The sequence below is a fragment of the Schistocerca nitens genome, chromosome 7 (genome assembly GCF_023898315.1).
Source record: "Schistocerca nitens isolate TAMUIC-IGC-003100 chromosome 7, iqSchNite1.1, whole genome shotgun sequence".
NCBI lineage: Eukaryota > Metazoa > Arthropoda > Insecta > Orthoptera > Acrididae > Schistocerca > Schistocerca nitens.
The window spans coordinates 390,935,624-390,952,799 of record NC_064620.1 but is presented as its reverse complement, the minus strand read 5'-3'; the positions used below and the strand labels follow the sequence as shown (position 1 = coordinate 390,952,799).

The 17,176-nt window shown below is 41.2% G+C and overlaps 1 protein-coding gene across 2 annotated transcripts in view; it reads left to right on the top strand.

The window, feature by feature from the left end:
* The first annotated feature begins 462 nt into the window (after positions 1-462).
* The window catches only part of LOC126194720 (speckle-type POZ protein-like B), a 133,900-nt gene continuing 117,186 nt past the window's right edge, over positions 463-17,176 (top strand). For both annotated transcript variants that reach the window (XM_049932969.1, XM_049932968.1), the window contains exon 1: positions 463-483. The gene's annotated coding sequence lies outside the window, so the exon portion shown is untranslated. The remainder of the gene's footprint in view (positions 484-17,176) is intronic.

Genomic DNA, 17,176 nt, shown 5'->3' with positions numbered 1-17,176 from the left:
CAGTTGGTTGTTCGGAATACTATGCTATGCTGTGCAGTGTATTAGTACGTTAAAGTGCAGGAAAAACTGGTAGCGAAGTTTTCGTCTCTTTGGAATAGTACACTTCGATCACATTTTCTGCGATTCAGTTTCTGATCGCGCTACATATTTATTAATCTGACCATCCCAAACCTCGCTACCACAACGCACACGTTTGCTGGGAACAAATTTATTTTCCTTAATGGCTCATGCAGCAGGTTCTTGATTAGCGAGACGCCGTATGTTCTTCTGCGGCGGAATGCAGTTGGTACCGCTGTCCTTTAAGCGGTTGGCGGTACTGACAGTGTGGCAATCTCCAGACGCTTGCGCGCTGCATCGCATTTCTTGCGACAGAGTTGCGGAGTGAGGAGGAGAACCGACAATCCCTGCTGCTGTTGCTGCTGCCTGCTGCGCGGACAAGTCTTTTTTTTTTTTTTTTTTTGACACGCCCACATCGTTTCTAAGGTAAGGACGACTTCTTTTAATTCGTGCGCAGGTTTTTGATGATTTATTTTATTGCGTAGCGATGGTTGTTTCACGTTCTCAGTTATTTCACCACCGAGTCTAATGAAGATAAAGTAAAGATTTTCGGTTATTATGCCCTCAAACTGTTTGCGAATTTCGCATTATAAATTAGCAAACCTATCGCTATTCCTGTAAATTCTGCCATTTCACAGATCGTCTGCACAGCTATGAAAAGTACCGGGCTGGGAATAAGATGCCATCAGTGGCACACCATTTTCGTAAAACGAACGGAACGACGTAGTTATAGTACTGTACACGTAAATATGTGGTACAGAAAAAGCCTCCTTGATACTTAGGAATAACGCTGCAAGATAATGGAACGAAATATACATTCTGCAGTAGAACGAAACGTTTTCCTTCTATTTACAGTAGGCGTGATAACAAGACAAAACTTGAATACCTGCTGAACGGAATAATTCGTTTGTCAAAACTTACCAGAGACTCTTATACATATCACACGCGATTGCACAGAATGAAACGCTTTTCTGTCAGATCGCAAACGCACCATTGCGTCAGTTCGGCATATTTTAGCAGCACTCGACTTTACGAAACCCTCCAGCTTCATAAAGATTCAGTCCAACACGGCGTGAGCTCAGCTTCTTCCTCCTGATACTGTAAGGTAGAGTTGTGGCGATTCGTGAATGAGTCGTTCATTTGAACGACTCTAAATAAAGAATCGTAAGAATCGAATCGTGATACGGACGAATCGTCGTTCAAAAGAATCGTAAGAACGATTGCGTTTCCGAGTCGTGACGATTCCAAGTTCCAACGGTTCATCGATTCTTAGTCGCTATAAGAGATGGGCAAACTGAAACACTTAACTGTTTCGAAACAAATGAAACAGTACAATGTAAGTTTCGATACGCTGTTTCGAAACAGTGAAACAGTTTGTGTTTTGTAATCTAATAAACCTACACATTGTATCACCTTGAATGTCTACTGTATAAGTATGTTCATATAAACACAAATGAGGTGCTAGAGCGCTAATCATTTCGCAGGAAGTATGAAACTATCACTTGGGCGTCTTGGCAGTTTCGTATTTCGTGCAGCAAATGCGTTGCTTTCGTGTTGTGTGACTTTCGTACTTTTCAATTGGATGAGGACAGCCATAGCTGAAGAACGGAACTGGAGGTAGGAGCAAACTGCAGAAACAACGGATATGCTACTGGGATTCCCACATTCCGTTAGTATGGGTAATATACCCATCCTGCTAATATCCATGCACGCAAACGGAATCATTGTGAATAATAGGCACAGTGACTATAGACTCACAAATAACGCCAAATAATACGAATAAATAACAAAATATAACAGAAAAAAATTTTGTCTTTCAAGGTGTTTCGAACGGTTACTATAAAGTCACCATGCTTCCAAGCCCTTCCTGTTCACCATTACACTATCAGTGATATGTCAAACAGATTGCTTGCAATTATACCTTCTTCTTCTTCCGTGTCCAGATGCACCAATTATATCTTCCCTTCCCAGTAATTAGCAACGTCGATTGCTTTGTCATTGACTTTCAAAATATCATCTTTAGTGCATGTTATAGACATATCTGGGCAGATCAGTAGGTGGTCCAAGTCCTGTATTGCTCTGCATTCACACCTATCGCTATCACTGTAGCCCCATTTAAATAGGTTTGATTTGCACCCAGTTACTCCAGTGCGCAGCCGGTTTAATGACCTCCAAGTTGTAAAAGGTAGTTGGGCTGTTTGTATGTTTCAGCCCTTCCCCTTGCCACATGACTCGGAGTTTCCGTTTGGCTTGTTTGTTCCAAAGATGGAAAGCGGATACTTGAGATTTACTAGGGTTTGGTTTGAGATTATTGCCGTCGTAATAGGTAGCAAGTTCTGTTAAGGCTCCTGTGAGATTCTCCTCCACTTGTTCAAAGGTTTTATCCTGTGTGGCCACTGCTGCATCATCAGCATATATCAACATTCGTGTCTGGTGGCTGATGGGAAGATCATTGGTATAGATGTTAAATAATATTGGAGCCAAGACACTGCCCTGTGCAAGTCCATTTTTCTGTGTCCTCCATCTGCTGTTTTTAGATTGTAAGGTTACATAGTAGCGTCTGTTCTGCAGCATACATTGCACGAACATAGAAAGGGTGTAGTCCTTAGTGACATTATACACTTTCTGGGTAAGCAACTTATGGTTAACTGTGTCATACGCAGCACTGAGATCCAGGAATGCGACCCCAGTTACTTCTCCCTTCTGATAGCCGTCTTCGATGTACTGTGTGAGATTAAGGATTTGGCCACAGCATGATTTTCCTGGTCGGAATCCAGCTTGTTCGTTAATGAGGGCTTTGTCCACATAATCAGCTATGCGTTTGAGGATCATTCGCTCCAGCACTTTAAATAAATGACCAAGCAGTGAGACAGGCCGGAAATTTTTAGCTTCAGCTGGGTCTTTCGCAATTATACCTAGATCAAACTTATGTATATGTCTAATAACTGTCACTCTACGCCTTTTTTTATTCAAAATGTTGTAGGCTTACTTGCGTTTCTTAATACTATTACTGTACATGAAAAGAGAAGCGTATGTTATAAGAAAAAGTGTAATTTAATCGAATGATTTTCACATATTTATTATTTTGAATGTGAATAGTATGCGTTGTTTTATTGTTTGGTTAGTGTTTATAAAGCAGATGTTACGCCATTTCGTAATAGGACAGTCAGCTAGAAACGAAGCTTTATTTTCTGATATCTTAAGCTTCATTCTATTACTTGTCAAAAAGATTTCGACACTCTTGAAAGTGTTTCATGAAGTGTTATGTTGTGTTTCAGTATCTGTGCCGAGCCCGAATCTCGTGCGACACAGAGCGGAATGACACATCACTGTTTCGATACAATTAGTCCGTTCCAAGTGCAGGTGGACTGAAACAGCCTTATTTTGAAACGATACAGTGTCTGTGTCTGGCTCGAGATCGAATCTGGTACGGTTATCCGAGACAGGGGCGGAATGAAATACCACTGTTTCGAAACAGTGAACCATAGCCGTTCCGAAACACTGAAACAGTTCCACGTATCGATACACTGTATCGAAACATAGAAACAGTGGCCAAGTCGTCGTGCCGAATGATTACGACCGCCAGATGGCAGCCAAGTGGAGGATGCGTGTGAACAAAGGTAGCAATTTTGCACCACCTTTCGCACAAATCGACTCCTCTTTCCTGGCATACTGAAATAAAACAATAGATGCAATCAAATCAAACGTGACCTTTCGTCAATTAAGGCATTACACGCATAAATCGAGAATCACACTTGTAACGTCATATGCATGTTTACTCATAAACAAACTATTTCTGACACAGTTCGATGCTAACCCCATTGACGATTTCAGACATGTCCTGCCATCTGTGAGTAAGATGTAGAACTTTTTGCATTCCGTAAGAATAGTGCCATCGCAGACTAGAATGAATCGTGAAAGAATCGATTCGCAATGTGAGATTGAATCGTAGGAATCGAATCGAGAAAAAGAATCGTGTTGCCCAACTCTACTGTAAGGAGGCCCCTCTTTCCCACTCTGCACTCTGGGCACATGCCAAGGGCCCTGTGATCGACAGGACTCCCCTAGTTCTGTCAGATTACCAAACGATAACCGATATTTATTATCGAAAAACAAATTTACTTACGATAATGACTGACTACAAACATACTTGCTCATTGGCTTTGCACATTGCACATCTCTGCACAGAACGAATATCGACGTAAAATTAAACGTGACCGATCGACTTAAATAAACCGACTCCACGATCGGGAAATCCCCTGTGTCTGTGTGCGGTGGTGTGACGTTTGTTTCGTTTGTAGTTGTTACTGACTGTGCCCCAAGGTGTTGTTTGATTAAATCGTCGTTTACCTGTTTGGTTTTGTGTTAGCGACTATTTTCGGTGTAAAAATGAATGCTGAATTATAATATAAAATGTCGAAACGGTCATATTCTAGTGGATCTGCAAAAAGGAAAAAACCTGTACATCAGAAGGAAGTACTTCACAAGTTACCAAAATTAACAGCGTATTTCACTACTACTGCTGGGAGCAACTTCTGTAAGTAGCAGTCAAATAATAAATCGTCCACATGATGAGTTGTGTCGATCACGAATTGCGGGAATTTCTGAATGTTCATGTTCTACGCCAGTTTCAGAATTCTACCAATGAAAATTTTACAGAAAGAAATCGCGAAATTTTGATTTGTAAGGGACCTGTATATTTTCAGAATAACAATTCTGACTTTTCCGAGGCATCCAGAATCTACAAATATGGCAATAAATCAGTAACTAGTTGTTTAAACAAAGCATTATTTATTCGTAAATTACAGAACAATGGAAGCGTCGAAAGAAAATGGTTTTTGTACTCGCCTTCCAAAAACTCTTGTATTTTGTTTTTCATGCTGCTTATTTAACCCTTCTGATGCAAATCTATGCTCTACGAGATGTAATGATTGGAAGCAAATTAATCACATAAATTTAACACATGAAAATAGTGCTGCACATAGGCAATCTACAGTGACTTATCTGGCACAATGCTAAGCGTACAATAGATATAGACTTATTATCTCAACATCAAAATAAGTGGATTACTGGAGAAATGTACTTAAACGGATTGTAGCAGTTGTAAAATATTTGTCATCGAGAGGGCTTCTATTTCGCAGTAGCAATGAAATCCTTGGATACCCCAACAATGGGAATTATTTGGGATGTGTGGAATTATCGAGTGAATTCAATCCATTTCTTGCAGATCACTTACAAAAATTTGGGAATCCTGGAAAAATAACACTTCTTATTTATCAGCGAATATCTGTAATGAGTTTATTGACATAATGGGAAAACAGGTCTCAAAAATTGTAAATAAAGTTAAATTAGCAAAATATTTTTCCATTAGCGTCTAATACTGACCAGCTAACTTTTATAATTCGATACGTTAGAGACAGTGTCCCTGTTGAAAAGTTCCTGAAATTTGTACCTATTAAAGACCATAAATCTGAGTATTTAGCAGAAACCATTTTGAATTTTTTAGAGAATCATGATATTCCCATAAAAGATTGCAGAGGGCTAAGCTACGACAAAGCTTTAAAATGGCGCTACAGTCTGGAGCCGTGCGACCGCTACGGTCGCAGGTTCGAATCCTGCCTCGGGCATGGATGTGTGTGATGTCCTTAGGTTAGTTCGGTTTAAGTAGTTCAAAGTTCTAGGGGACTGATGACCTCATAAGTTAAGTCCCATAGTGCTCAGAGCCGTTTGAACAGCTTCCACTCTCGCAGGCATATGTTCAATCAGGGGCTGGAACGTTTCTAGGGGAATGGCAGCCCATTCTTCACGGAGTGCTGCACTGAGCAGAGGTATCGATGCCGGTCGGTGAGGCCTGGCACAAAGTCGGCTTTCCAAAACATCCCAAAGGCGTTCTGTAGGATTCAGGTCAGGAATCTGTGCAGGCCAGTCCATTACAGGGATGTTACTGTCGCGTAACCACTTCCCCCACAGGCCGTGCATTATGAACAGGTGTTCGATCGTGTTGAAAGATACAATCGCCATCCCCGAATTGCTCTTCAACAGTGGGAAGCAAGAGGGTGCTTAAAACATCAATGTAGGCCTGTGCTGTGTTAGTGCCACACAAAACAAGAAGGGGTGCAAGCCCCCTTCATGAAAAACACGACCACAACATAACACCACCGCCTCCGAATTTTACTGATGGTTCAAATGGCTCTAAGCACTATGGGACTTAACATCTGAGGTCATTAGTCCCGTAGACTTAGAACTACGTAAACCTAACTAACCTAAGGACATCTCACACATCCATGCCCGAGGCAGGATTCGAACCTGCGACCGTAGCAGCTGCGTGGATCTGGACTGAAGCGCCTAGAACCGCTCGTTCACAGCGGCCGGCTACTGTTGGCACTACACACGCTGGCAGATGACGTTGACAGGGCATTCGTCATACCTACACCCTGCCATCGGATCGCTACATTGTGTAGCGTGATTCGTCACTCCACACAACGTTTTTCCACTGTTCAGTCTTCCAATGTTTACGCTCCTTACACCAAGCGAGGCGTCGTTTGGCATTTACCGGCGTGATGTGTTGCTTATGAGCAGCCATTCGACCATGAAATCCGTGTTTTCTCACCTCCCGGCTAACTGTCATAGTACGTGCAGTGGATGCTGATGCAGTTAGGAATACCTGTGTAATGGTCTCGATAGATGTCTTCCTATCACACATTATGACCCTCTTCAACTGTCGGCGGTCTCTGGCAGTCAACAGACGAGGTCGGCCTGTACGCTTTTGTGCTGTACGTTTCCCTTCGCGTTTCCACTTCACTATCATATCGAAAACTGTGGACCTAGGGATGTTTAGAAGTGTGGAAATCTCGCATGCAAAAGTGTGACACAAGTGATAATCACCTGGCCACGTTTGAAAGTCCGTGAGTTCCGCAGAGCGCACCATTCTGCTATCTCGCGATGGCTAATTATTACTGAGGCCGCTGATTTGGAGTGCATGGCAGTAGGTGGCAGCACAGTGCACTTAATATGAAAAACATATGTTTTTGGAGGTGTCCGGATACTTTTGATCACATAGTATATGTCAGGGAAGTATACTGGTCTACAAACAAGACTCAAGGAGAAATGAGAATTTGCCACCTTTGCACCACGTGCGGGACATTCACTAAACTTGGAAGATGTTCAAGGTGCTGTGTGTGTATTAGAGAAAACAGTTTTTTGAGCTGATACAGAAAGTGAACAACTTTTTGTCGAGCTCTATCCACCGATGGAATATATTGACAGAACATTTAGGTCAAAAAAAGTTGTTAAACGTCTTTCACAAATCAGATGGTCAGACCGAGCTGATGCAGTAAGCGCCTTGCATGAAGGTCAAAAACAAATTGTTCAAACTTTGATGTGCATCGCAGAAGATACAGAACAGGCAATAGAAACTAGAGACGAAGCCCTTAGTCTGTCCAGAAAAATGGGAAAGCTAGAATGTATTACACTAACGAAAATTTAGAGAATCTGTATTGGAAAGAATAGGCAACACAAGTAATTATCTTCAGAAAGAAACAATAACACTGCGCTTTGCAACTAATTTGTTCGCTTCACTTGATGATTTTATAGTTAACCTCAGGGATAAATTTAATGCTTTGAATCGTCCGCCAAAGAAAGAAATCCGGAATCTGATTACAAGGACCTATCTCAAAGAACAAAACGTAGAAGCTCACGCCAGGGTTTTTTTTGATGGCTCTGTACCGTCAGTCTTACGAAATAAGAAGAGAAATTCAAATAGAAACCTTTCCCTTTCTTCCATAATTGATATCCTGAGCGTTCTTCCAAAACAGCGATTAAGTTCGTATGAGAACATTAGTCAGCTTTTTGTTTTATTTTTTCGCTTGAAAACACTGAATTCCGAAGATCTGAGACAAATGTACAAAGAATTTGCTGAAATTTATTATGAAGACGCTAACGAGCAGGAGTTCGAAATGGAATGTCTGCATTTAACAGAAAACTTGAAAATTGTTTATAGTAAAAATGAGGGAACTAATAGTATATTGGAAATTTATGACCTTTTGACTGAAAATAGAATTGAAGACACATTTCCAAATGTGGAAATCGCATTGAGAATCTTTTGAGGAATGATGGTAACCAACTGCAGAGCGGAACGCTCCTTCTCCAAACTGAAAACAATAAAAAGCGAATTAAGGAGTGCAGTGCTTCAAGAGAGATTAACCAGTTTATCACTGATGTCCATAGAACATGATATGCTCAGAAGTGTAGATTTTGAAGAAGTGATTAACGATTTTGCCGGGCACAAATCTAGAAGGGTACTTCTTCAGTCAACATAGCTTTTTAAGCACTAACCTGTGAATGCGGAAAGAGTTACTTTTGTGGATTACATTATATTATCTATTCATTTAATGTGACTGTGAAGAAATAAAAATGCATCTAGAACCTCGCTTATCTACTTTCTTTGTCTATTCTAACAAAATAGTTCCCCGTCAATCGTAATGTGCCCACGGCCTCATATAGGTTAAAGACGACCCTGACTGTCACCAAATCACGGCACGTCACGTCGTATGTACGGAAAAGCACTTGACAATTATATGTCGATAGTTTTTACATTTTTTTTAGAATAAAAGTCTGGTAATTTCCTAGAGGCGCTGCAAGCGATAAATGTCGAGCGTGTGCCTGTCATGGCGCCAGACATCGATTAGTCTCCGATTTTGCTTACGACGTTGACATCAGGACATTAATCAGCAGTGCTGTAGTAGCAAGCATTTAATGTGCAGAAGCCATAAGCGCTGACAGCTAGCCTGCATTGCGTTTCTTTTCCTTTACGGAAGTGTGATTATTCTGGTGCGTCTACTACAGCGTGAAAGATTTTTACTTTTAGAAAGACTATCTGTGCCTTCGCAAACATCTACCTCCTCTGTTAGCGCATATTACGTGTAACCGTTCCAATTTGTAGTGAGAATACAGTACACGCAAGGTGTCTAGTTGCTTTCAACTATCAGAGTGAAATTCAAGGGGTTTCCGATAAAGTTCACCTACATGGAGTCTTCGATACATACCCGCTGTGCAGAAAACAGCACCTAGGTCGTAGATCCGCAGTCTGAAGACTGTAATGAACTGTTGTGCGAGGAACTGACACTACTCACACGACCGGGTCTTTCATTTTTTTGGAATGCCACTTCTATTTATTCTAGCACAACACTAGAAACTGTAAATTAAAATATTTGTCCATGGCCTATTTAACAATTCACACGTCATTAAAAATTCCACATGTTCGCTCTCTAAACACCGGCATTTATTCACACATTTACTTATTCTCTTGCCTGTTCTAGGCTTAACATTTCCTAAGACAATATAAAGACAATCAATCGCACCAGACAACGTATCTGTGCCTTACGACTGCTAATCCTGCAGTGATTAGGCAGCGCAGTCCACTTCGCTTGTTCGCGTATTTCAGTCTGGATCCGAAGTGCTTCGTCTGTCTTTTCGTTGAACTTTTGTTCTTAGTTTTGCATATTGTTATGACTTTTGAAGTAAGTGCACGATAGCCTGCTATTTGGAGATGCCTGTATTTGAATGTCAAGGAAGTTTAATGCATAGCTTTCATAATATTAATAATACAAAATTAGCGTTTTGTAACGCTGTCTTCGAACAGAGCAGCCAATCAGAGTGATGGACTACAGTTCCGGCGGTCTTTCCCACGAAAGGGGTACCTGGCACTTCTTATTGCGTCACTACTTAATGGTGCAGTCCGGTGCAGTCTGAACTGCTCCGAGGACAGAATCTTGCAGCTAGAAATAGAAAGTCAGAGATATCACACTACTGAGCACGAGAGTGACTCCCAACGACCTCTCTGTGTGTTTTGCAAAAAGAGGAAAACATTCTCGGAATTAAACAAGAAAAAAGTTATACTTTCTCTTTTGGACAAAATTCTTAAGGAACAATTAAAATTAAGTTTTTATACCTCGTAACATACTTTTAAGGTTTTCCAGTCGTGATTTTCGATGTTATGTGAGTTATAGTGAACGGAACATTTTTCCACTTTTTTTGTCGTAGTTAGCTTATCAGTTTTTTTTATTTTATTTATTTATTTTTTATTTTTGCCTTCAGTTATATCATCGTACTGGCCGATTTCCTGCAATAAACACTTCTAGTCTCTGGAGAAGTATGCTTATTGTCCTCCATCTTTACAGCTCAAAACCTTGAAGAACAAACTCTGTGAATCATCGATGTACTATTAATATCTGCGATCGAATCGCCATAATCTTTCCGAGAGCCGTGTTGCCGAGCGTTTCGCTCTAATTTAGAGCATCGTTGAGCGTTGTTCATTTGAGCCAGATTCAGTGTTCTGGATTTTTGGATTGTTTGGAGGAAGAGACCAAACATTGAGGTCATCGGTCTCATCGGATTAGGGAAGGACGGGGAAGGAAGTCGGCCGTGCCCTTTCGGAGGAACCATCCCGGGATTTGCCTGGAGCGATTTAGGGAAATCACGGAAAACCTAAATCAGGATGACCGGACGCGGGATTGAACCGTCGTCCTCCCGAATGCGAGTCCAGTGTGCTAATCAGTGTTCTGGAAAACAGCGAATTCGTGAACTAGGTACATTTCCTCGTCAGCTAAATTTATGAGCGACGCTCCAACAGTTCTGTTATTTCACCCCCCCCCCCCAATCACATCACCCCTCTGCAATATTCGTAGTTGATGTGCGATGTATGCTCATAACGTACAGCGCAATACTGTACGGAGATGTGCTCATTGTGCAATAATTTTCCTGAAGTCTCTTCAATTTGTTATTTATAACAGGAAGTTCGTCAGATATGAAGCGAAAGTAGATCTTGGGCTATCACTCGCCACGACTTTTCTCAGATTCGCTTCACTCGCCAATTCAGAACAGCGATGATGGTTATCGCAGAAACAACCGCGTCTCGGTTGCACCCATTCTTTTCGCGCCCAGCCTGACCCGACCGTTAAAACTGCTCAAAATAACAGCTTGCTGAAATAACCTATTTTCGGTTTCTTATTGCTGTTACTTCCAGTAATAAATGTAGATTTCGAACAAAGGTTCAAATATGTAAATGAAGGTGAAGGAGTAGGAGATCACGTTTGATAAGGGGTTGAGGCTGCAGCAGAAATCGGTGTCATTGTCCAGCAAAGATTCCGAAGGTGGAGGAGACGGATGCGGCGCCCCCTCATCGTCATTTTTGGATGGCACCATTTTTCACCCTGAAGCAAACACAAAATTAAGGATTGAGTTATTATGCCAAGTATATAGTATGTCAATAAAATTACAGGTATATCGATCATATTTACCTTGTGTTCCAAGGATCACTCTTGATGTTTTCTACTTATATGGAGTATTTAATCATTTAAAGCACAGCATTGCCACTGTAGTTCGAAAAATAATTCAAAACAAGGGTCAGTACCATTCTACAACACAACTGATGTCCGAGGTAGGGTTGTGTTGTTGTGGTCTTCAGTCCTGAGACTGGTTTGATGCAGCTCTCCATGCTACTCTATCCTGTGCCAGCTTCTTCATCTCCCAGTACCTATTGCAACCTACATCCTTCTGAATCTGCTTAGTGTATTCATCTCATGGTCTCCCTCTACGATTTTTACCCTCCACGGTGCCCTCCAGTGCTAAATTTGTGATCCCTTGATGCCTCCAAACATGTCCTACCAACCGATCCCTTCTTCTAGTCAAGTTGTGCCACAAACTTCTCTTCTCCCCAGTCCTATTCAATACCTCCTCATTAGTTACGTGATGTACCCACCTTATCTTCAGCATTCTTCTGTAGCACCACATTTCGAAAGCTTCTATTCTCTTCTTGTCCAAACTAGTTATCGTCCATGTTTCACTTCCATACATGGCTACACTCCATACAAATACTTTCAGAAACGACTTCCTGACACTTAAATCTATACTCGATGTTAAAAAATTTCTCTTCTTCAGAAACGCTTTCCTTGCCATTGCCAGTCTACATTTTATATTCTCTCTACTTCGACCATCATCAGTTATTTTACTCCCTAAATAGCAAAACTCCTTTACTACTTTAAGTGTCTCATTTCCTAATCTAATTCCCTCAGCATCACCCGACTTAATTCGACTACATTCCATTATCCTCGTTTTGCTTTTGTTGATGTTCATCTTATATCCTCCTTTCAAGACACTGTCCATTCCGTTCAACTGCTCTTCCAAGTCCTTTGCTGTCTCTGACAGAATTACAAAGTCATCGGCGAACCTCAAAGTTTTTACTTCTTGTCCATGAATTTTAATACCTACTCCTAATTTTTCTTTTGTTTCCTTTACTGCTTGCTCAATATACAGATTGAATAACATCGGGGAGAGGCTACAATCCTGTCTCACTCCTTTCCCAACCACTGCTTCCCTTTCATGCCCCTCGACTCTTATAACTGCCATCTGGTTTCTGTACAAATTGTAAATAGCCTTTCGCTCCCTGTATTTTACCCCTGCCACCTTCAGAATTTGAAAGAGAGTATTCCAGTTAACATTGTCAAAAGCTTTCTCTAAGTCTACAAATGCTAGAAACATAGGTTTGCCTTTTCTTAATCTTTCTTCTAAGATAAGTCGTAAGCTCAGTATTGCCTCACGTGTTCCAACATTTCTACGGAATCCAAACTGATCTTCCCCGAGGTCGGCTTCTACCAGTTTTTCCATTCGTCTGTAAAGAATTCGTGTTAGGATTTTGCAGCTGTGACGGTAATTTTCACATCTGTCAACACCTGCTTTCTTTGGGATTGGAATTATTATATTCTTCTTGAAGTCTGAGGGTATTTCGCCTGTCTCATGCATCGTGCTCACCAGATGGTAGAGTTTTGTCATGACTGGCTCTCCCGAGGCCATCAGTAGTTCTAATGGAATGTTGTCTACTCCCGGGGCCTTGTTTCGACTCAGGTCTTTCAGTGCTCTGTCAAACTCTTCACGCAGTATCTTATCTCCCATTTCGTCTTCATCTACATCCTCTTCCATTTCCATAATATTGTCCTCAAGTACATCGCCCTTGTATAAACCCTCTATATACTCCTTCCACCTTTCTGCCATCCCTTCTTTGCTTAGAACTGGGTTTCCATCTGAGCTCTTGATTTCATACAAGTGGTTCTCTTCTCTCCAAAGGTCTCTTTAATTTTCCTGTAGGCAGTATCTATTTTACCCCTAGTGAGACAAGCCTCTACATCCTTACATTTGTCCTCTAGCCACCCCTGCTTAGGTAGGGTTAGCAGATTAAATAAATACAAAAGCGGGACTGTGCATCATATTTGGTTGGACATTTTGCCCTAAAAACCAGACCGTCTATTTTGAACAGAAATAGTCAGTAGCGTATTTTAAGTCGTTTGTTAATAATCAGTTACAGTCAGTTTTTTGCGAGATTAACCTTGAACGTTGAAAGGTGGCTGCACTGAGCCACAGCGCGAGAGATCGCGCTAGAGAGTGTTGTTCCGCCGCCTCCACTGGCAGTGATTCTTGAGATGTCGTAGTGGACAGTGCATGTCGAGGACTCGTAGTAGTCAGTGTGTGTTGAGATGTGCTAGTGGGCAGTGTTTGTCGAGATGTTGTTCCATGTTTTATGCAGTTGTTTGATGGGATACACAGCAGATGTTGTTCGAATGGAGATATTGTAATGATCAGAGTGCTATTCGTCAATATATATGAAGGTAAAATATTCACTGTTGTTTCATTATTTCCATGTTTTAAATAATGCGTCATTACAGGTTCAGTCAACAAAGCATCTGGCTTGTGTTCTTGCATTAGAGTGTAATCCTGGTTTTCTTGCGCAATTGTAGTATTTCTATTTTCTTTTAATTACTTCAGTATAAATGGTATTTGAAATTTCTTGTCTTATTGAAGAAGAACCGTGCCAGATGTGTACGTTGAGTCACACTTCCACACACAGAACAATTACACTTGTGTTTTGGTTTCGTAGGTTTTATAGTTGCTGGGGACTTAATTAAGTAATTGTGTTAATGAAAATTTGCATTTCATTCTTTGTTGTTGTTCTAAGCTGTCAGATTGCGTACAAAAACTAGTCAGGGCCAACCGTTTACGAGACTTAGTAAACGAACATTCAAATACAAAAAATTAAAATTATTTGCATTATCATTTAATTAAGCCCCCATGCAACGTGCTCGAAAAAACGATCAGTAAAAAGCGTTATAATTTTGCAGTTGTCATAGCAACTAAATGTCAAGTCGTTTTAATTTCTCAGTCTTATGTCAAAACAAACTAAAACTTCTTTATTAAACAAAATAAACAATACCTATTCTTATGGGACGAAAAAGAAAGATATCCAGTAACTTTGGTCATTTCAGTTACACTTATAAGAAACTATCAATGATCCAGGTGAATCGTGGGAGGGGGGTGGGGGTGGGGGGAGAGGTTGGCGATCCATGGGACTGCAGGCTCGTCCCCCCTCCCCCTAGCTACACCTTCTTAATCTTCCAAAAAAACTTCTTTGCAACGTAGCTTTGAGACGTAACAGTTTTGAAAATGTTCTTGCTACTGTAGTTGGTTTTATACGAGGGCTATCCACAAAGTACATTACGTTTTCGTTTGTGTCCGTTAGGGGCGGGGCTAGCGCGGCCATCTTGGTGTCATGGTATTCCGCCGCTGAGTCGGCATCCTGTCGTGCTAGTGAGAGGTTCTTGCTGTACTCCGTTGAGTTACTGTGACAGTTTGAAATGTCAGCGTTAATTGAAAATGCCGCGAAGTGTGAAGTGCGTGCTGTAGTAAGGTTTATGACTGCAAAAAACTGTACACCGATAGAAATCTATCGGCAGCTTTGTGAAGTGTATGGGGACAACATAATCACTGAAGGTGGAGTGCGTCAATGGGTCATAAAATTTAAAAATGGCCGAACTAACGTTCACGACGAAGAGCGAAGTGGAAGACCCAGCATAGTGACTGCCGAATTTGTCGAAAAAGTCGATGCCGCGGTCCGTGAAAACCGTAATTTCACAATAACGGAACTCTCTATGAGTTTTCCACAAGTTTCACGAAGTTTGTTGCACGAAATCTTTACCGAAAAGCTTGGTTACCACAAGTTTTGTGCAAGATGGATACCAAAAATCTTGACAGAGATTCACAAAAATCAGTGAATGGCTGCAGCGTTAACGTTTTTGGACGCGTACGAGAAAGATGGCGACTCATTACTCGATCGCATCGTTACTGGTGACGAAACGTGGGTTAAGCATGTGAACTGCGAGACAAAATTGCAGACAATGCAGTGGGGGCACACAAATTCCCCCCAAAAACCCAAGAAATGCATGCAGACAATGTCGGCAGGGAAGGTGATGGCGACTGTCTTTTGGGACAGAAAAGATGTGATTTTTGTGGATTTCCTGGAAAGAGGCACTACAATAAACTCTCAAAGGTATTGCCAAACTCTGCACAACCTCAGAAGAGCAATACAAAACAAGCGCAGGGGAAAGTTGGGCTCAAAGATCTTGCTGATTCACGACAACGCCCGGGCCCACACGGCAAATGCCACTCGTGAAGTTCTCGAATCTTTTAAGTGGGAGTTGTTTCCTCATCCGCCGTACAGTCCCAACCTGGCACCGAGCGACTTCCACTTATTCCCAGCAATGAAGAAGTGGTTGGCTATACAGCGTTTTGATGACGACGCACAGCTTCAAGAAGAGGTAACCACGTGGTTGAAGGCGCAGGCGGCCGAATTTTACGACGAAGGAATTTCCAAGCTCGTCCTTCGCTACGATAAGTGCCTTAATTTAAATGGCAACTATGTAGAAAAGTAGTATTTAAGTGTGGCTTTCATCTGTATATAATAAAAAAAATTTCCAATACTTTATTTATTTTTAATTCCAAAACGTAATGTACTTTGTGGATAGCCCTCGTAATAGATTAGTTATTATCCGCAGCTGCAGAAGCTCAGGCAATTGGAGCAAGTCTTTTTATTTCATGGCACTTCCGCGAACTGCGCGTCGATGATGGTAAAATTATGACGGGGACAACACCCACACCTAGACGCAAGAGGAAAAGATTCAAACCGGGTAGGAATCGAACCCGGGACTCCACAGACGAAGGTAAAAAACGCTAATATCAAGCGCATTACATGCTGGTAGGCGACATAGAAGCTATAATAGACGCGTGACGTTCAGTGGCTAAAATGCAGTGGGTTTGTGGCTTATTAACGTGCAAGTACGGCTTAAACACACAGAGGATTGTATAAGCATTGTATTCATTACGTTCAAACCTATCAGATCGACTAAATCAAAGAATAAAAGCATTTTCATAAATATAACAAAGTTCAAAATTCAAGGAGTGTATAGCTTTTTCGAAGAGTAATTGCCGTTCCATATTTCACTTTAAAATCTTCAGATCAGTAAATATGTTGTACCTCATACTTTCTAAAGCACAGTAAATTGGGGTAACTTTGAACCACTTTTTGAAAATACTGGGCATTAAATAAATTACACGTCACAATAGACATTGTAACATTTTATATCTGTTGTTACAGAGTGCTTCGAAAAGTGAAAATGTGTACTCACTATGCCCCACAAGAATAAAGTTTCATTTTAATGTTGATACAAAATTTCACTGTAATTCAGGATAACTTTAGACCAGTCTTAAAAAACACAGATTTTTTTCTATATCTAATGTCTGCGTAAATTTAGATCATGTCAGATGGAAATCACGTGTTAATAAGAAGTAAAAACAAACAGTGTTAATTCGGTACCGCAGATTTACTTTGAGATATCGAGATATTTGTATCGACCTGACATTGCTCAACTTACAGGGCTATTACAAATGATTGAAGCGATTTCATAAATTCACTGTAGCTCCATTCATTGACATATCGTCACGACACACTACAGATACGTAGAAAAACCCATTAAGTTTTGTTCGGCTGAAGCCGCACTTCAGGTTTCTGCGATCAGAGCGCTCGAGAGCGCAGTGAGACAAAATGGCGACAGGAGCCGAGAAAGCGTATGTTGTGCTTGAAATGCACTCACATCAGTCAGTCATAACAGTGCAACGACACTTCAGGACGAAGTTCAACAAAGATCCACCAACTGCTAACTCCATTCGGCGATGGTATGCGCAGTTTAAAGCTTCTGCATGCCTCTGTAAGGGGAAATCAACGGGTCGGCCTGCAGTG